This window comes from Barbus barbus, assembly GCF_936440315.1.
Source record: "Barbus barbus genome assembly, chromosome: 32".
Lineage (NCBI taxonomy): Eukaryota > Metazoa > Chordata > Actinopteri > Cypriniformes > Cyprinidae > Barbus > Barbus barbus.
In genome coordinates, this window is record NC_136760.1 from 21732746 (window position 1) to 21754814 (window position 22069).

At 35.5% G+C, this 22069-nt stretch overlaps 1 pseudogene across 1 annotated transcript; it reads left to right on the forward strand.

Annotated features, from left to right (window-relative positions):
- The first annotated feature begins 820 nt into the window (after window positions 1–820).
- On the forward strand, window positions 821–21928 carry LOC306852734 (annotated as a pseudogene). Its single transcript has 8 exons — window positions 821–858; window positions 3987–4151; window positions 7582–7715; window positions 11326–11412; window positions 11734–11820; window positions 12370–12555; window positions 20079–20271; window positions 21656–21928. The product of its transcript is annotated as an uncharacterized misc_RNA (transcript).
- The last annotated feature ends 141 nt before the right edge of the window (window positions 21929–22069 follow it).

Below are 22069 nucleotides of genomic sequence, written 5' to 3' on the forward strand. Positions count from 1 at the left end.
ACTCTCCCGTCGCATAATTTTTCCAGTTCATTTATTCTCCCTTTAAATTACATCTAGGAGGTTTCCAGTGTTAAAAGAAAAGATAATTGTTTAAACAGCACAATTCTTTGATTCAATTGTAATAGCATGAGAAACTAGAGCTATTTTTCTCAGAAATAATTAGCAGAAGTGAGTCAAGCTACATTCAATGGCATAAATAGCATAATGACAGTCTTTACAGGCTGAACAACAGACAAACTGGTTTTAATCTCTATTCTATGGCAGGATTGTTGCAGATTCCTGGAATGTTCCATTTATTTGCCTTTGTAAAGCATATTTTGATTCCTAGCATACAGACTGCTTGCTGTTGTGGACAAATTGTACAACTCTAGTCTTTGAGGGCACTAAAACTGCATGCTATCTGAATAGTAACACCCCTATGTCTCCTCTTCCTTGTCAGCAAATCACAGATGCACAAGTTACCTGCCACACACACCTCAGAAAATGCAGTATCCCCCATTTAATGCCAAATAATCTGCAGTGCGATACAGAACGTACCCTGAAAGTCTTGGTATGTGCTGCATAAATGCACCTGGCAACTTTACCTCAGGCAGACACAAAATGTCACATGACATTATCTCGACCAGTGAGGGGACTGCTCAAGCAGAGCATGAAAATAAATGAGGGCAGTGAGCCCCCTGCACTCCTCGCTTTATGGTGCTCCACTTCAGGGAAACCATGTGACTTTCCAGAGAGGGGGAGAGAGAGAAAAGGGGGAGGGAGAAGAAGAAAGACAGTGGGGAGGGTCAAGAGGAATAGGGTCAGAAAGGGATATTTGAAGATGGATTTCTTGGCAAAAGAACACATGAGCGGAGAAAGGTAGAGAGTGCATATAAAAGTCTGAGCAAAATGGGGCAGAGAATCTCTAAATAAGACATCTGCATGATTAGATATCACACTGAATAAAAAGATTTTTAAAGGATATATTTAAATACATATAGAGAACTTGATCCCAAGATCCCAAACTCACTAAATAAAACCATACAGGTAGAAAAACACATCTTGCACATACATGAAGACCCACTAAGTTGTTGTGCAATGTAAAAATCTAAAATTTTATTTGATTTCTCTGCTATTAAATATCAATCACATATTAGTTGATTCTCAAAACTTCAGTACTCCAACTGACCGAATATAATGGTGCAATAGTGGCTGAACCATAAACACTGGACACGTAAGGTTACTTTACTTTAATATGAATAAAATACCAATCTATACCACATTTTTTTATATAGTGGTGCATCCTGTACCAACTGACCCAACCTACCTATTTTGCATTTTTGCACTCACCTGTTTTTCATTTCATTTGTTTGGATTTTGCAAGTTTGAGGCTTTGTAGAGTGGAAGGCATTGAGAAAGGAATTTGGACAGGCAGATACAAGAATTCAAAGAAGCGTCCTTCATCCACTTCCCAATTCATAAGAAAGAGCCTGATTATGAAATGTATAGAACCAAAAAAGCTAATTATTGCTCAAAATTTTTTACAAAGAGGAAGAAGTATAGAGGATGTTTATTCACTTTTTTATGGAAGCTATTTTGCAGGAAAACAAAACAAAACAAAAAAACGAGAACGTACAATTGGAAAATCTATGCGGCTCACTTAGCAGATTGTCGACTGTAAACTTTATAAGGCAATAAAAATTATGCCAAGTCAGAGTTACTTTTGACAATTTTACTGGATTGTCAATGTTTATGTAATCCATCCATACATAAAGCCTGTTTTAGCAGTGCTGTTCAGACTCTAGAGAGTTTCAAAGGCGCCAAGCATTGTTTTGCCAGCCCTAAGTTTCAGACCAGCTCTGGGGAAGTAAGATGTACTTTGTGGCACAACCTTGAGAAATAGCATAATCCCATCACATTGTCACTTTATGTTAAAATTAGCCAGCAAACTTGGTGAAATTTGGCAGACACTATAAAGCCTTTTTGACAGGAATTGAAATGTCAAGTCAGCCATGTAGATTATTCGTAAGCAGTTTCGTTTGGACCTCAAAATATTACAGTCACTTTTGGGATATGAAGCAGCTTTACACCACAATATCTGGTCTGTTGCAAAAAACTGTACTCATGTGCAACAAGCATTCATTAGCCAAGAAGTCACATGACTGTAGGCGGGCCATAATCGTAGTTTCTCGACAGAATGTCCTAACCGTAAAAGAGTGAGCAAAACAAAGGCATTTTTGAGCATTACCAAAATCCTTATGATTTGACTTCCTCTACGGAATTGAAAACAAAGGTACCACAAGCCTCAGGATGTCTGTGATGGATTTTAGGTCACAAAGTTGATCCTGGGTAGCTTACAAGGGAGGTGGCACACCTTTAATGTTTCTAGACTAATGTAGGTATTTTGTTTTAATGAATGCAAACATCCAAAAACAGTGGAGCCTTTCGTACATAAAACTACCCAAACAGCAATTAGATTTAGGATTTATTTTGGATTTTTTAAGCAAAATATATTAAAAGACTTAAGAATTCCCATAAACACCTACACTGAGAAGAACACTGTCATATTTATCATCACAAAAATTACCTTTTTAAAGTTAATATTGAGAGTTAACTATAAATACACCATTTTTAGGGTAACTTCCCAAATTACGCAGCCATTATTTGTGCAAGTTAACACATTTTGTTTGTTTACTGGTTACACTAGTTAAACAGAATTGACACACTTCAGCTTTAATATGAAAAACACTGAATGTAACAAATTCATATTAACCATTTGCCCTTCAGGGATGCAAATAAATAAAGAACAAGTACAAGATATAATATAATTAAAACAAACAAAAAAAACATAAAGAATTTTGGGTTGATTTTTCTTTTAAACAAGTTATCAAAAAAAAAAGCCATATTTTGAAATATTATTAGAATTTAAAATAACAGTTCTATTTTAAAATTGAATTAATTCCTCTGAAAATGCAGAATTTTCGCAAGCCATTATTTCAGTCTTCATTGTCACATGATCCTTCAGAAATCATTCTAATATGCTGATTTGCCACTCAAGAGACATTCATATATAGTGTTGAAAATGGTTGTGCTGCGTAATATTTTTTTGAAAGCCCCCCCCCCCCCCCCCAAGATTCTTTGATGAATAGAAAGTTAAAATAAACAGCATTTATTTGAAATATAAATCTTTGTAACATTATAAATGTCTTTACTGTCACTTTTGATCAATATAATGTGTCCTTGCAGAATAAAAGTATTCATTCCATCCAAAAAATAAAAATACTGACCTCAAACTTTTGAGTAATAGTGTATATTATATTATCATATAAGTGTGCTTGTGCATGTATATGGTTGAGTTTAACAAGAAAGCTTGACCTCTGGCCATCATTATGCAACATCGTCTGACTAATTAGGAAATCTATAACGCCATCCACAGATCACAACAAACATCAGGCCACATGGCAATTACAAAGATAAGAGTGAACTTTATTGGAGGTGTGTGTAGTAAACATTGCTCTGGTGCAATGGAGAGTAACACCTCATTTACCGCATTCTCTTTTGATTGAGGTCATTACAAAGAGTGTGTTGACTTAAGAGAGACAGACTGTACCCTTGAAAGAGAAAGTGGAAGAACACCACCCACCGTCCGCAAACAACAGTAGCTCATTTGTGATATACACATTTGTATGGTCTATTTTCAGCCCCAGGGTTTATGGTTATTGGAAAGGCGTTGCCCTCTCTCTCCTTTCCGAGAAGGAGTCAATATTTCTCTGTCTCTCCCTCCATTCACAGCTAATCCAATTTAATGTCAGAAAAACGGTCCAGCTGAGAGCGGAATGGCATATTTCTAAGACATATAGGGCAGTGCATACATACACATGTGAGCGCACACACACACACACACACACACACACACAAACACTGCAGCTGTGCCTTCTCAGCTGAGAGCAAATGCAGGTTGACAGGCAATTCTTCTTGAATGTGGCTTCTATTGTCTGTTGCTGCAGTTTTGTTATCCTGAGTTCCTGCACTCATAAGCAGGATGCAGCAGCTGTGTTTGTGATGGTCGCATCACGTCGCCGTATCGGTATAATGGAGATGAGCCTGAAGGATCTGAGAGGAAATGGAAAACTCACGTCCAGCGGTAACGCCGGGCTTCCTTATCACATACGGTACCACACCAGATCAAATGACAGGCTCGCTTTCACTCTCTTTATCTCTCTCTCAGCCTGTACAAACAAACACACCTGCACACACACACACACACACACACACACACATAGCGATTCCAGTAAAATTACAAAGAACAGCATTTCCCTTCTGATTGTTCTGCCAATAAAAGCGAGATTAACAATAATGGATTAAAGCATGACTCTGAATTACAGTCACCTGTACTCATGAGACTTTCAATGCAGTTTCATCAAAACAGCCTGTGACATGTGATCCTTCCAGCTTTTACTGGAAAACTTGCTGTAGGATTCCACATTCTACCAGGAAGAAAGCAATAGTATTTAAAGAAAAACAAAAACAACAAAAAAACATGAGTAAACAATAAAAGCACAGTTTGAAGGAGCAGAAGGGGTCAGAGTTATAAAATCAGCATGTGGGTGCATTGCTTTTACTGGTAGTAACATGATATAGGGTGAATACGTGTATAACTGGTAAAGTGGGAGGCTTAAGCATAATCATCTGTCATTATGTATGGTATATAGTCTTATATGTATTGTTAATCCTAAACTAGTATGCCATAATATTCATTTAGTCATTTGGATTATATATTAAACACATCTGACAAATGATGAGAAAGTGTTCTACTTTACATGTTATCACTTCTAACAAATTTTAAAAAGATACATAGTAAGTATTCAAGTATGGTGAAAAATTATAGTAGATCTGATGGGACATTTCCAGTAATTTTACAGTAAAATACTGTAAAATATCCGAATTTTGGAAGGGAAAAAAAGAAGTAATCTTTTAATTTACAATGAAAAATAAAACATTAACTGGCATTCCCAGAAATATCTGTGATGATTTATGTACATTAGGGTTTTATGTTAAATGTTTGATTGCATTATTTTGGTGTCAGGTGTGTACTTTGAATCAGCATGTGGCTTTCTCTTTGTCTCTTTCTCATATTGTTAATATTAAAAACTGATTTGAGTAATTTGGTAAATTCATTTAAATATACTTTTTTCTCTGTTTTAAAGTAATTAATTTATTTTTTTACAGTGTAGGAATTCTTTATTTTACAGTTAGAAACCAGTTAGACCAGTTAGAAACAACATGGGCCTTTAATTTCACAACAGGTGCTTTACAGAGAGTGAACAAAAAACACCCAAAATATCCTATAGCATAAGGTTATTAATCTAGATTTTTTTTAATAAATAAAAAAAATATGCAAAATAAAGTTTTGTGGCCGGTAAGAAATATAAACAATGTGCATACGTGGACAAAGAACTTTAGGACATAATAGCTCTAAACAAAATAGGAGGGACAATGATTTTGAAACCAAGTGGAATCTGAACTAGATCTTCTGGTTTTGGTGTTCCACTTGACCAGCATGTCCAGCTTGTGTTTTGTCTGTACTGTTGCTGTAAACACCACCAAAATAGAGCTACAGATCCCAGGGCCAGTGATGTCACAGTACTGTGATGACTGTGCTAAATCCTGCACTCTATGTTTAGCTAGTGCCTTCATTTAAGACTCAAACCGGGAAATGATGAGCCCTAGGCAGTATCTGGCTTTGTCCGTTTTAGGTTTAGTGATGTATCTGATGACAGCTGCATGTCAAACTGAACGTATGCTTGAACACTATTACAAACAACCTAATATTAGCTGCATTTTAAAATGAAATGGTGTAAGACAGAAGAGGGTTATTATTGTAAACTAAAAACTAAGATGAAAACTACTGATTTAAAAACATTTTTGTAAACTGAAAAAACAGAAAATAGGCCAAGTAAACAAAAAGCTAAACAAAACTACAATGAAACACTTCATATGAAAACATTTGTTGTAAATCGAAAGAAAATATGCAAAGTAAACAAACAAACAAACAAAAAACTAAACAAAACTAAACTAAGTAGAAATGATTCACATGACAACATTTTCCTACCCTAAAAGAAAAGATCCAAAGTAAACAAAACCACACAGAAAAAACTACAATGAAACAATTAATATAAAAAACATTTATGTAAAATGTGCAAAGTAAACAAAAAACTAAATAAACTATGATGAAACAATTCATACGAAAACATTTGTTATAAACGGAAAGAAAATATGCAAAGTAAACAAAAAATATTATGATGAAATGTTTCATATGAAACCAATTTCCTAACCTGAAAGAAAGGATCCAAAGTAAACAAAAAACTAAACTACACAGAAAAAAGCTGCAATAAAATCATTCATATAAAAATATTTTCATAAAATCCGCAAAGTAAACAAAAAACTAAATGAAACAAAACCAGCTGAAAAAAATAATCACATGACAAAAACAACCGATTTATAAATACTTTTGTAAAATGAAAAAAGTGCGAAAAACCTAACAATATTTGAAAATTAATTTGAAAACACATTTTGTTCCTGACAGACATTGTTATGAAGGAATCCAGATAAGCTGGCCTCTACTTCTAAAAGGAAACCATTTCACTATTTACACAAAGCTAATGCCAGCATGCACGGGGCTTATCAGCACTCAACTGAAAATGGCCACAAAAACCCCAGAACATGTACTGTATATAAAAATCATGAAATACACAAATTGCTGATCTAAACACTTGCTCGAGCTTTCCTGAGAAACATCTTCCCAACCCAGTCCACTAGAGTAAATATGCAGGATTTACAATAACATACAGTCTGTGCGTGCATAGTTTTGGTCGCGGAAATATGCAATGCAATCAGCAGGAGAATCTTAGCGTGGTAAAAAAAAAAAATAGAAGAATGAAGGGAACTCTTTCAAACTGACTTCCAGTAAACCCTCCTCTTACTGCAACGGTTTCTCTCACAACAGGGAGCTGTTTCTTCAGACACACTAGAAAAAAAAATCATATGCAGCTCATTTACAGGCACTAATCCAGCAGCTGCAGTAAAAGATAAATATAAAGACACCCGCTGATACATTAAGGTATAATGTGCTGCGCCTAAAAACAATCCCACTTGACATGTTTATTAAGCACTTTTAAGTGGACACTGTGATATATGATGCATCCGTTTTTACCGCCATCAAACAACAATACATCAGCCCGTGGAGCACAACAGGGTTTGAACTCTCCAAACAATTTCCTCATGTGTCAAAAATCCTTTTACTAAACTCAAAGGTTGTTAAATTAAACTAAAAAGTAATTCAAACATAGGGAATGCACAAGAAATCATGATGGGAGTTTTCTCGCCACACACAGATCTCTCCGCTGCACCACAAGTCATGCCCTACAGCCAGAGCAGTCTGGCATGGGATGGATGACAAATGCTCTCATTTGAATATAATGTAAGAATCGGGTGCCATCTGGCACACCCCAGACCTCACCTGCCCCCACCCTCCTGCCTCTTACTGGAAACCCAGACAGCTGCTCGACTCACTTTCACAACCTCTCCTCACACCTCCCGCAGGGTTTTATTAGAGTCGGCCTGGCAGAGCTCAGCTGCTGGAAACACAGCCAGTAAAGGCCAGGAAACCTCCGCTGCTGACCGTATGACATCACTGCAGCGGGTGCACAGGCCTTTCAGGCCTGAGTGCAGCGAGTGTAAATAAGATCGTGTTACTCACGGCACTGAGCATGTGAGCGTGACACTCGAGCATCAAGCGGATTCAGGAGCCTTGCTGACATACCGGTTGTGATGTTATTTTTTATTTGCAATTAAGAGCTATTAATGGGATGTGGATATTTTAGTGGCCACATATAACAGTCAAACGGAGAGCATCTTCAATAAGTCATGCAGTCACTCAGCAAATATGCATGTCATGACTAAATGACATTGCTAGACATCTGCAGGTGGATGCACTAAGTCTAACTGTTTCTAGTTACATAAGAGTTAGAAGCATGATTTACAGTCGAGATGTCCAAATTGTTAAAAGTGTATTTTGTGCTAAAATGTTATGTATTATGTTCAAATTACATTCTAATATTAAACAATAAACTTGATTGTTACTTTAAACAATACAAATCTTGTTGAAACAGTAATACTTGTTGAAACAATAGAAAAGTTGTTGAAAACATTTAATTGTGGTGTGTGTGTGTACAGGCCTATATATGTGACCGTGGACCACAAAACCAGTCATAAGCATCGATTTTTTGAAATTGAGATTTATACATAACATGAAAGCTGAATAAATACGCTTTCCATTGATGTATGGTTTGTTATGATAGGACAATATTTGTCCGAGATACAACTATTTGAAAATCTGGAATCTGAGGGTGCAAAAATATCAAAATATTGAGAAAATCGCCTTTAAAGTTGTCTAAATGAAGTTCTTAGCAATGCATATTACTAATCCAAAATTTAGTTTTGATATATTTACAGTAGGAAATTTACTAAATATCTTCATGGAACATGATCTTTACTTAATATCCTAATGATTTTTGGCATAAAAGAAAAATAGATCATTTTGACCCATACAATGTATTTTTGGCTATTGCTACAAATATACCCCAGTGACTTAAGACTGGTTTTGTGGTCCAGGGTCACACACATATACATATATATATATATATATATATATATATGACAGATAATATCCGAACGCACACGTTAAATCAAACTTGCCATCACAGGAATGAATTACATTTTAAATTGTGATCATAATATTTCGTGATATAACAATTTTCACTGTATTTTTCATCAAAAAAAAAGAAAGAAAAAAAGGCAGCCTTGGTGAGCATTTAAAAAAAAAAATATTATTCCAAAAGTCACATCTAAATGTCACTGAAGGATGTCATTGCATAAGATCCTACAAAATATCACAATATGGCATCTGCAAACAAATGATGCAAGAGCTTTTCCTAGAATTAAGTTAGTTTCCTCAAAGTCCTTAAGTTCAGACAGAGGTGTTAAGTAACCATAGAAGTAGTTCACCACTTTAACTTTATTTACACAAAATTTGATGTCTAGACGTGCTTGTGCTGACAGCTTTATGGCATTTTAATTGAATGCAGAGCCATTTTGAGTGTACCCAAATACATTTTGAGGTCACTATATGATCAATTAGATACATAGCAAAAGAAAAGCAAAGAAAATGTAATATACTATTACAAAATGCAGTTCAGACACGTTCAAATCCACAAGCTAAAGTAGTTTAGTCCTCGATAATGATAGCAAATGTTATACTTGAGCGCCTACAAGTGGACAGAGTTAATATAACTTTAGTTAGCGTATTAAATACAAACTGTTTTTCTTTGTCCATCACTCAGTATGGGTCAGGCTACAAGATTTTTCAATATTACAGATCAGACTGTACACTGCAAGTGGTATCTTTCTGTTGACTCAACAACCTCGACTGGTTTTGTAGTTTTGAGAGGATTACTGTAAACTGATCGATGTCATTGAGTTTCTATTATTCATGTCTATATAGGTATAGGCTCCAGTCGTGCTTAATTGTGATTCATCTGTTAAATACATAAAAACAGATGTGGTAGATGCAACATTGTTCCCCTATGGTCTGCATTTTTAGCTGCTGTTCCTATAATGTAAAACACTGTAAAACAGTTGCAGACAATATAGCTATGCTTTGCATCTTCTGTTAAATAATAATTACTTACATTTCTTCAGCTAATAATACGTTTCTCAGAATTGCAAGATGTTAACCACCTTTTTTTAGTTACTGAAATACTGTTATACTTTGCCTTTACATCCACTGGCTTCCACAAGGATCAGCAATATTTGTATTATTTATTTTATTTATATATTTATATAAAAAAAGGAATCCATACTTTTAATATTTTTATTCAACTAGGATGTAAGTGACAGTAAATGCATTTTTGATGTTACAGTTTTTTTATTTTATTTTAAATGTTCTTTTGTTATTTACATTCATCAAAGTATATCCTGAGAAAAAGGAAATTTTCCATGAAAATACTGTTCTACATTAATAATAAATGTTTCTTGAGCAGCAAATGAAAATTCATCCATCACAGGAATAAACAACATTTTAAAATGTATTAAAATAGAGAGTAGTTATTTTAAATTGTATTAAAGGAGAGAGAGAGAAATTAAAATAATGGAATTCATGTTTCCAGTTAACCTTTGACCTAAAGGACACACTGTAAAAAAATAAAAAAATAATAATGATAATAATAATAAGTTGACCTAGCAACCTATCGCACTCACCTAGCAACTAACAATTTAAAAACTTTTGTTCATCTAATGAATAAAAGTCAGTCTATTGAGTTTTAAAAGATCTGTCAGATCAACCAAATATTTGTTTGCATTTAGCAATGCTAATCTTTTCAACAGTTCTCTTTCTTTTAGACGTATGTTCATTTTCAAAGCCCACTACATAATATGGGTAGCATTTGCCTCTTAAAACTAAAGGCAAACATTTATGCTCATAGACAAATGCACCAGCAGTTGCAATGAGATGAACATATACCTCAGCACACGATTCTGGTGAGGATCAACAAATGGCAAATCAATAAAATATGAACTCTGATCCACATGACAGCTAACTGACAGTGACAGCAGCAGCAGCAGCCTAAATTAAGCCGGTAAAACAATGATAATATTTTTATAATAATTAACGTAAAATAATTTCAAGCTGCAATGCATGCTGAGAACTTGTGCAATATTGTTTAATGTAAAATTGTTTGTTCAGATGACTCAATTTGAAAAGTTGGGAGAACATTTGGATATTTTGTGAACAAATAATTGAGTATCTAAGGTAAACAAAACAACTTTTGCTAGCAATATGTTTAGAGTATTTTTGTTCGGTTCACACAAAAAATAAACTAAATTCTACTAAAAATTTGATGTTCAGGCTACTTTTGTACATTTTTAGTCAGATTTTTTTTTTACAGTAATGCTTGAACTTAAACTTATTTTTCAATTGGACTAATTTAGACTGAAAGTAGGTAGGTTTCACCTCATGATGTTCAAATCTATTAGCACACCAAAGCATGGCTGCTTTGAATAAGTTAAAATATAAGATACTTAGATCATTTTTTATTTATTGTAAATACATCATTTTCATACTTATTTTTTACAGTTTGATCACTGTACTATTAAATATATTTAAAAGATGAGTTTGCAAGTCCAGACTTTTGACTAGTAGTGTTTATATATGCTATCTGCAAATCGGTTGTTTACATATGTTCTTGCATTAGGTAATTTATACATGATATTTTTTTCCAATTCTTTCAGTAGAACTGCAGAAAAAAGCTGCTGATATGTTTGGCATGGAAGCGGCTCTGTATGTCCCCACAGGAACGATGAGTAACCTGATTGCAGGTGAGATTGCAGGATGGTGCCCAGGGCTATTAATAAAACTTGTTTACAGTTGTCACTTGGTAAAAGCTGAGGTAAAATGAACACGTATAATACTGTTTTCCAGTGTCACTGTGGTCTCTGTCACTGCCTAGGAGCTGCTTCTGGCTATTAAAATCTGATATTTCAAAAATGATATTGATTTGTGCTTTAGCTCACAGAAATAGCTCACTATTCTTGGAATTTTGTTCTTGTTAGTGACCAGATGTTGCAGTAACGCATAGCAGAGCTGTTCTTCCCAACACATATGTTGCCCTCATATTTCTTTTCTCTTTTTTGTCTCAGTTATGGGTCACTGCAGAGAAAGAGGTGATGAGATGATAGTAGGTGATCTCTCTCATATTCACGTTTATGCAGGGAGGAAGTGCACAGGTATGAACAAATGGGGGGATTTGTCTCGTACATATTATGTTCTTTGTCTCTCATGTTATTCCATTGGTTATTCTTGTAATCCTGTATATATATATAAATACTACCTGACAGTTACATTATTTACATTGCATATAAAGGACCCTGCCAATTTATTCAGAAATATTAAAATGTCCACCAAAAGTTACAATTTCCACCACAGAATGCTATTAAACACAATAAATTATGCTGCTTAATGTTCTGCAGAAACTGTGATGCATTTTTGTCCATTTGTTTGAAAAAGAGAAAAAATTTTGTAACACATTTTGTAAAAGTCTTTACTGTCGCTTTTCATCAGTTTAATGGGTCCTTGCTGAATAGAAGTATTCACTTACTGACCTAAAACTTTTCAATAGCAGAGTATTTTTACTGTTGAACTTTGTTGGCTAAATTAACTAGTGGGGATATGAAATGTGTGTTTTAAAAGAGTTTATTTTTGAAAAGTCCAAATGTGCCCTATATACCACATTATGTGTAGGCTTAAATACAATGTGCTTTTGTTTTTGTTCATAGCTTGCAGGCATCCATTCTGCAACAGTCACTACCCTTGGCGATGGGACCTTTGACCTCAACCAGCTGATCTCCAAGATCCTTCACGGTTACCCTGACCCACACTACCCACGCTCCCGCCTGGTTTGTGTGGAAAACACACACAACATTCAGGGAAGCTGCGTCCTCCCACTCTCCTTCCTGCAGGAGGTTAGATATTGGTTGAACATCGGTTCATTAAACGTATGAGAGAGAATATGTCAGACACCTGGGGCTAAACTTTGAGCAATGGGACACACTCCCTCCATTTACACCTCCTGGTGATGTTCATTTAGTAAATTAGTGCTTAAACATAGACTGATTTATTTTATTAATTTATTTATTGTGTGTGTCTGTCCAAGGTGAGCACTCACACTTTCTGTCCGTGCTTGGTTATGGTCCACTGTATGATAATACAATTATTGTTATTCTAGTATGGCTGTTTTTATATAAAACGCTCAGATTGCTGTTCTAATTCATTCAGATCTGTTACATATGACATTGTATGTCTGATATAAAGCTAATTGAACATTAATAGTACAGATGTTAATTCAACATGTTGATTTTGTACAATTAATTATTTAAATGTTTGGGGTCAGTACTATTTTTAAAGACATTTATTTAGCAAGGATGCATTGAACTGATCAAGTTTGACAGTTGAAAGTTACAAAAACTTACCTCTGTTACAAAAAAAACACTATTTTAAATAAATGTTGTTCTTTTGAACTTTCTATTTAAGAATCCTGGAAAAAACAGCTTTCCCAAAAATATTAAGCAGCACAACTGTTTTCATCATTGATAATAATAAATGTTTCTTGAGCACCTAATCATGTTAGAAAGATTTTTGAAAGATCACGTAAAACCGAAGGCTGGAGTAATGGAGTAATTATATATATGTGACCCTGGACCACAAAACCAGACATAAGGGTCAATTTTTCAAAACTGAGATTTACTGTATATAGGTACATCTAAAAAAAATTTAATATCATGAAAAAGGTCAATATTTTTTGTCACTCATTTCAGAAAGTGAAACCCCTATATTATATAGATTCATTACACATAGAGTGAAATATTTCAAGCCTTTATTTCTTGAAATTTTGATGATTATGGCTTACAGATAATTAAAACCCAAAATTCAGTGCCTCAGAAAATTAGAATATTACATAAGATCAATAAAAAAAGGATATTTTAAACAGAAATGTTAGACTTCTGAAAAGTATGTTCATTTCTATGCAGTCAATATTTGGATGGGCATCCTTTTGTATGAATTACTGCATCATTGCGGCGTGGCATGGAGGCAATCAGCCTGTGGCACTGCTCAGGTGGTATGGAAGCCCAGGTTGCTTTGATAGCGGCCTTCAGGTCATCTGCATTGTTGGGTCTGGTGTCTCTCATCTTCCTCTTGACAATACCCCATAGATTCTCTATGGGGTTCAGGTCAGGCGAGTTTGCTGGCCAATCAAGTACAGTAACACCATGGAAACTGAACCAGCGTTTGGTACCTTTGGCAGTGTGGGCAGGTGCCAAGTCCTGCTGGAAAAGGAAATCAGCATCTCCATAAAGCTTGTCAGCAGAAGGAAGCATGAAGTGCTCTAAAATTTCCTGGTAGATGGCTGCGTTGACTGTGGACTTCAGAAAACCCAGTGGACCAACACCAGCAGATGACATGGCAGCCCAAATCATCACTGACTGTGGAAACTTCACACTGGACTTCAAGCAACATGGATTCTGTGCCTCTCCACTCTTCCTCCAGACTCTGGGACCTTGATTTCCAAATGAAATGCAAAATTTACTTTTATCTGAAAAGAGGACTTTGGACCACTGAGCAACAGTCCGGTTCTTTTTCTCCACAGCCCAGGTAAGATGCCTCTGACATTGTTTCTGTTTCAGAAGTGGCTTGGTAGCCCTTTACCTGAAGATGTCTGGGCGTGGTGGCTCTTGATGCACTGACTCCAGCTTCAGTCCACTCCTTGTGAAGCTCTCCCAAGTGTTAGAATCAGCTTTGCTTGACAGTATTCTCAAGCTTGCGGTCATCCCTGTTGCTTGTGCACCTTTTCTTACCCAAATTCTTCCTTCCAGTCAACTTTGCATTTAATATGCTTTGATACAGCACTCTGTGAACAGCTTTGATACAGCACTCTGTGAACAGCCACACCTTTCAGTAATGACCCTCTGTGACTTACCCTCTTTGTGGAGGGTGTCAATGTTCGATCATTGCCAAGTCATCAGTCTTCCTCGTTATCATGGCTTCAAAGAACAAGATACCCGGAATTTATACTGTATGGATTGTTATTAATTGAAACGCAAATGTAAATATTCTAATATTTTGAGATACTGATTTTTTACTTTCATGAGCTGATCATCAAAATTAAAACAAAACAAAAAAACTTTTGAAATGTTTTACTTTACATGTAATGAATCTAAAATATATGAAAGTTTCACTTTTTGAAATAAGTTACAAGAAAAAATTAACTTTTTCATGATATTCAAATTTTTTGAGCTGTACCTGTACATCATCTGAAAGCTGAATAAACTTTCTATGGATGTATGGTTTGTTATGATAGGACAATATTTGTCCGAGATACAACTATTTGAAAATCTGGAATCTGAGGGTGCAAAAAAAAAAATCAAAATATTGAGAAAATCGCCTTTAAAGTTGTCCAAATTAAGTTCTTAGCAATGCATATTACAACACAAAAATTTAGTTTTGATATATTTACAGTAGGAAATTTACAAAATATCTTCATGGAACATGATCTTTACTTAATGTCCTAATGATTTTTGGCATAAAAGAAAAATCAATAATTTTGACCCATACCCAATGAATTTTTGGATATTGCTACAAATTTGGCTATTGCCACACACACACACACGTTGGTTTTTGTGGTTTATGGGGACTCTCCATAGGCGTAATGGTTTTTATACTGAACAAACTGTGTGTGCTATTGCCCTACACCAACCCTACACCTAAACTTAGCCCTCACAGGAGACTTTGTGCATTTTTAGATTTTCAAAAAACACCATTTAGTATGTTTTTTAAGCCTTTTGAATTACGGGTCATAGGCAGTGTCCTCATAAACCACCTTCATATTGTAATACCTCTGTCATACCCATGTCATTATACAAATTTGTGTCCTCATAAACCACATAAACACACACACACACATATTTACAGTGCCCTCCACTAATATTGGCACCCTTGATAAATATGAACAAAGGCGGCTGTGAAAATAAATCTGCATTTATCCTTTTGATCTTTCACTCAAAAAATTCACAAACTTCTAACCTATCATTGAAATGTTTTTCTCCAATGAATGTTGGCCACAATTATTGCCACCCCTAGAAATTCTTATGAGTAAAATATCTCTGAAGTATATTCCCATTCATATTTCCAATTTTTAGCACACCAGGATGACTAGGAGCATGAAATTGTCCAGCCATGACTTCCTGTTCCACAGGCTTATAAATCCTGTTTGGATCTTCCACCAGGGGCCTGTTTCATAAAACAAGTTTACCAAATAAGCCAGGCTTATTTCAGTTAGTCTGGCTTATTTTGAACCAAATCAACTGACAATAAGTCAGGTTTACTGAAATAAACCTGGCTTATTTGGTAAACTGGTAAACCCCAGGACAACAAAACAAACATCAAAATAAACACAAAAATGGGTCACTGAGAACAAAATTAATCTTTTACCATGGCTGTCCCTGTCCTCTGACCTGAACCCTACAGAAAATGAGTGGGGTGAACTGAAGAGAAGTACTAACATGGAGCTGTGAATCTGATGGATCTGGAGAGATTCTGTATGAAGAAAATGGTCTCTGATCTCTTATCAGGTGTTCTCCAAACTCTTCAGGCATTATAGGAGAAAACTCAGAGCTGTTACCCTGGGAAAAGGACGTTGCAATAATTGGGTGACAATAATTGTGGCCAACATGAACTAGAGAAAGCATTTATTTCACAATGAGCTCCCACCCCCCACTTTCAATTGTTTTACTTCACTGATAGGTTGGAGTTTTGTGAATTTTTTGAGTGAAAGATAAAAAGGACAAACAATGCAGATTTATTTTCACAGCCACCTTTGCTCATATTTACCAAGGGTGCCAATATTAGTGAAGGGCACTGTATATACGAATAGAAAACAGTTATATTGAGTAATACTACTGTTCGTATAGTATTTTTAAAAAGTCTTCGTTTAAAAGCGTAAAATCTTGCTGACCCCAAACTTTTGAACAGAAGTGTGTGTGTGTTTATTTATTTTGATTAATTTAGCGGAATGACTAGTCTTTATTTCAGCACAATGCAGGTTGTTTTATTATGACTGCCAGCAGGCCAATAAAATCTTTATGTGAGAGAAAGGAGAATATAATATGTAAATTGAAACTGCACAGAAAAATGCAGCAAAAAAAAATCACCTTGAAGAGTAGTGAGATTTTCATAATAGAAAAATTGATTTATTATATACCAGCAGTAGTTTTCATGCTCTAGAAAGTGCTTTTCCAGAGCACAGTAATTTTGAACAAAACAACTCTGGGCAGTGAGAAACAGAATCTGTAGAGTTTCCACCAAAAGCAGGAGAAATCCGTTTAGGTGAGAGGCATTGGAAATGACCTTGTTAAAGTCAGTGCTCATATGCTTTAAACCTGCACCCTGAAGGTGTCTCACACATCCAGATTATCAAGTCTTATTTCATTCATATCATCCAAGTGTGATGGTACTTTTCTCTGATAACACACCTGTAATCACATCGTATCTTCTAGGATTTGAAATGTCCTCCTCATTACTCCTCGCGGAATGAACTCAACATCACAACTCAGATCATCACATACACACAAAGTCGATTGAAGAAGCCCTGAAGTAAAACCTAATCACTCTCAACTCTCAACAAAATCCTTGGAGTAGATGTCAACAAACGTATTTGCATTTTAATTACAGAACTTGTTTGCATCTAGCTGGAAATAGGCTACTCTCCCGTCACCGAACTTTACTCTTTCCCTCTCCCTGAAAAAACATTAAATGTAATTGGGGCTTATAGACAAAGACCACCGATATGAATATCAAATCACTTCTGCCTGTACTGACTACAGACGTTCAGAGACAAAGCAACCATCTGTATTCCAGGTGTCATTTATAAACATGCTCATATATTGTAACAGCTGTTTGATTATACTTGATGCATTTATACTTGAGTGATTTGCAAGTTGTCGCTTTTGTTGTGCAATGTACTTCATACTTTATTCATAAATACAAATATGATTGTAAAACATATTGGGGTGTTCACACACGACAGGTTTTATTTTACATGGAGCAGGTTGCCTTATAAAAACCAACATGTTAAGATCACATGACCAATCAAATGTTGCTTTTTTTAAGTGTCCATTTAAGTTTAAAATTCAGAGAGAGGGTGGAAAATGAAAACCCAAATTGACTGTTGTTGGGCTTGAAAACTATTTTATTAATATTACAAGTGGACCTCAGGGCAATGTTGTTACAACCCGAATTCTGGAAATGTTGGGACGTTTATTTAAAATTGAATAAAATGAAAACTAAAAGACTTTCAAATCACATGAGCCAATATTTTATTCACAATAGAACATAGAGAACATAACAAATGTTCAAACGGAGAAATTTGACACTTTTATCCACTAAATGAGCTCATTTCAAATTTGATGCCTGCTACAGGTCTCAAAAAAAGTCGGCACGGGGGCAACAAAGGGATGAGCAAGCAAGAAAGTTTGAAAAGATTAATCTGGGAGAACATCTAGGAACTAATTTAGTTAGTTGACATCAGGTCTGTAACATGATTAGCTATAAAAGGGATGTCTTAGTGAGGCAGAATCTCTCAGAAGTAAAGATGGGCAGAGGCTCTCCATTCTGTGAAAGAGTGTGTAAAAAGATTGTGCAATACTTTAAAAACAACGTTCCTCAACGTCAAATTGCAAAGGCTTTGCAAATCTCATCATCTACAGCGCATAACATCAAAAGATTCAGAGAAACTGGAGAAATCTCTGTGTGTAATGGACAAGGCTGAAGACCTTTGCTGGATGCCAGTGGTCTTCGGGCCCTCAGACGACACTGCATCACTCATCAGCAAAAGCCAGCATCTCTGATGGTAAGTGCATATGGTATGGGCAGCTTGCATGTTTTGGAAGGCACAATGAATGCCGAAAGGTATATAAAGGTTTTAGAGCAACATATACTCCCCTCCAGACAACGTGTATGGACAATGCAAACGTGTAGGACAATGCAAAACCACATACTGTAGCTATTACAACAGCATGGCTTCGTAGTAGAAGAGTCCAGGTGCTGAATTGGCCTGCTTGCAGTCCAGATCTTTCACATATAGAGAACATTTTGAGCACCATTAAAAAAATATGTCAAAGACGACCATGAACTCTTCTTCTGGAAACCTATATCAGGCAAGAATGGGACCATATTCCAACACCAAAACTCCAGAAACTCTCAACCTCGATGCCCAGATGTCTTCGAACCGTTTTGAAAAGAAGAGGAGATGCTACACCATGGTAAACATGCCCCCATCCCAACTGTTTTGAGACCTGTAGCAGGCATCAAATTTGAAATGAACTAATTTTGTGCATAAAATTGTAACATTTCTCAGTTTAAACATTTATGTTATCTATGTTCCATTGTGAATAGAATATTGGCTCATGTGATTTGAAATTCTTTTAGTTTTCATTTTATTCAAATTTAAAAAACGTCTCAACATTTCTGGAATTTGGGTTGTATTTTGACCTTAAAATAAAACCTTTTAACTAAAGTTTTAAACATAGTTTTCATAAAAATGAAGCTAAAAATAAAAGCAAACAAGAAAATATAAAACAAAATAATTCAACAAACTTATTTTAGTAAGCTGCCAGCATTAAGTACTAAAATTACAAAAAAAAAACTAAATCGAAATATAAAAAGTGACAAGCACATAATAAAATAAATAATAAAAGCAATTCTTTATTTGTCTTTATTTAAATTCTTTATTTGACCCTCTAACACTAGCACTCTATTCTAATTCTATTCTTAAAAAACTTGCCTCTTTTAGACTTGCACTCTATTCATTAACTAACTGCTCATTTTCTTAAAAAACAACAACTAACACTAGCTTTTCTATTCTTTTTGTATTCTATTTATTTGTTTTCTATACAATGAACAAAAAGCATAATGCCTTTAACACTAGCTTGCTCTAGTCTATTCTTTTTCTATTCTGTCTGTTTTCTTTTTATTTATTATATAATAAAAAAAACTTGCTACATGTACTGCGTTAGGCTAACTGAGACTTGTTATAGCACTTGCATATCATTCCTCTTTTGTTGATTGCTTCCATTGTCATCATTTGTAAATCGCTTTGGATAAAAGGATGTGCTAAATGACTAAATGTAATGTAAATGTAATTCAAAATACTAATAAATACTGTAATAATATATAAAAGATACTAAAACAACACTACATGAGTGCAGATAATAAAATGTAAAAAATATGACATGAACCTTTTAGGAAAATTATTTTTTAACAAAAAAAGATGTTCTGTGTGAAAGCCCCCTTAAGTGCATTACGGTGGATGGTGAGTAAACATGCATCCATGTAATACAATAATTATATCTGAACTGTACTGTACTGTAATGGTTTCTTTGTTTTCTCTATCCCTGTATTAAATTTCATTCTGATCTGATTTGCTCTTTGGCAGGGACTCGGGGCACCTGTGGGCACCATGCTTGGTGGGTCAAAAGATTTCATACAGAGAGCAGTACGTGCCCGCAAGGCACTTGGTGGCGGAATGCGCCAATCGGGTGTCTTGGCAGCAGCTGGTAAGACTGCCCTGTCAGACATGATTGGCAGACTGGAGGAGGACCACAGGAACTCCAGAAGCTTTGCTCAAGGTGACAGAACCTTATAGATTTCCTTCAACCCTTCAGCACGACACTACACAACCAACGTAGGTGTAATGATTTAGTTAGCCTTTGCACGATGAAGACCTTTTCATAGACCATAATGATTATAAGAGAATTAAAGGAATATATTAAGCATATAAAATACTCGAAGAGCGAATTATACATGGTTGTCTACAAGTCAATGTATTTTATGTATCACTCTCTAAAAAATCAGACACATAATGGTAATTGATATCATTAGCTTTTGGCTTGACTACATTATAAAACAGCTAATAATGTGTTGCTAATGTTACATACACCATAGGTGCATCCCAATTCACATACTTGTGCACTATTCTGTGCCGTGTATAAATGGTGTGAGTAGAGAGTTCACACTGAAAATTCCAGTAAAGAAAGTGCACTTTAAATACAAGGATGATACACTTAAATAACTGAAAAAAACAAATACTTCATGCACTCAACTGTCACAACTGTAATCATGTAGCAGAGGGGGAGAAACTATCAGACTCCAATTATGAGTGACAAAAGAACCTTATATAATACATACACTACACAGTCGCATAGTGTAAGCGGCATCGTTTGGGACACAGCTCATGTTCCCATTTGCCATCTCAGACAGCTACCTTCTTAAAATCAACATTCTTAGTTTAGATTCAGTTGGCTAATGATATGAAAAGCCCCACCAGCATGCTGATGGGATTGGTTACATGTTTGTGATGGAAGGAAACAGGGGCTGATTCAAACCATATTTTTAAAACTGTCTTTAGTACCACTGCAGTTTGCTCAGCAATGGTGTTGACTGATGAAATGACCCTTAAACAATGTTACAAACTTGATTTTCACCACATTGGTGTCTTTCAGAAATCAGAAACTAAATTAAATCATTAAAAGAAAATACCAGTTAGTCAGAACTGAAGCTGTTAAAATAAACACAATGGAACAGTTCAGTTAAAAATAAAAGTCATTATTTAGTCACCCTCGTAGAAACCCATTTAACATTCTTCCAGGGATGACAAAACGTGACTTTTTTTTCCTCTTTTCAATTTCAGACAGGGCTTTCTCAAGCTTCAAAGGGATTTTTTTATGATTCTGTTGACAAATCGAACAGATTTGGTCCTTGAGTTCAACGAAATGAGTTTGTTTTTCACACAAGCAGTTCTCCAGAAGCTCCAGAAGCCTTGGAATATAATGCACATATAAGTCATCTGGACATAGTGCCCTTTTTGAAGCTTGAAAGTTTCAGTCCCCATTCAGTGCATTTAAAATTTGATTACTTAAATTTCTCCTTTTGTGTTCCACTGAGCCAAATTTAAATATCCAAAGTTCCATTTCAAGATTCTGATGGAATGTCTTTTGCCTTTTTGTCTTGTAGCATTGTTACAGTGTGACCCTCCTCTGTACCAGTTGGATCTGAACACTGTGGAAACCAACATTTTGAGGTTCCGTCTGGGGGACACCCAGATGAGCCCCACAGAGTTCTGCGAGCGGATGGCAGGCGTAGATGAAGAAGAGGTGAAGGCTCTGGGCCAGGGGGTCCAAGTTCTGATGTTCCCCCACGTCGGGGGAACAGTAAGGGCTGTGTGGCATTTGGGTATCAGCGAGGAGGACACTGGCTATACTGAAGGCTCAGTTTGTAGCCCAATAGCACAAGCTCAAGTCTATCAAGGCAGCATGAAAAGAGCCTTTGACCAATCAGAGGTGTCTTCACACAGACTTTTGGTCCCAGGGACCATTTTAAAACTGCAAAACTAAGCATAATTATATTCTCTACTTTGCACTCCAGTTG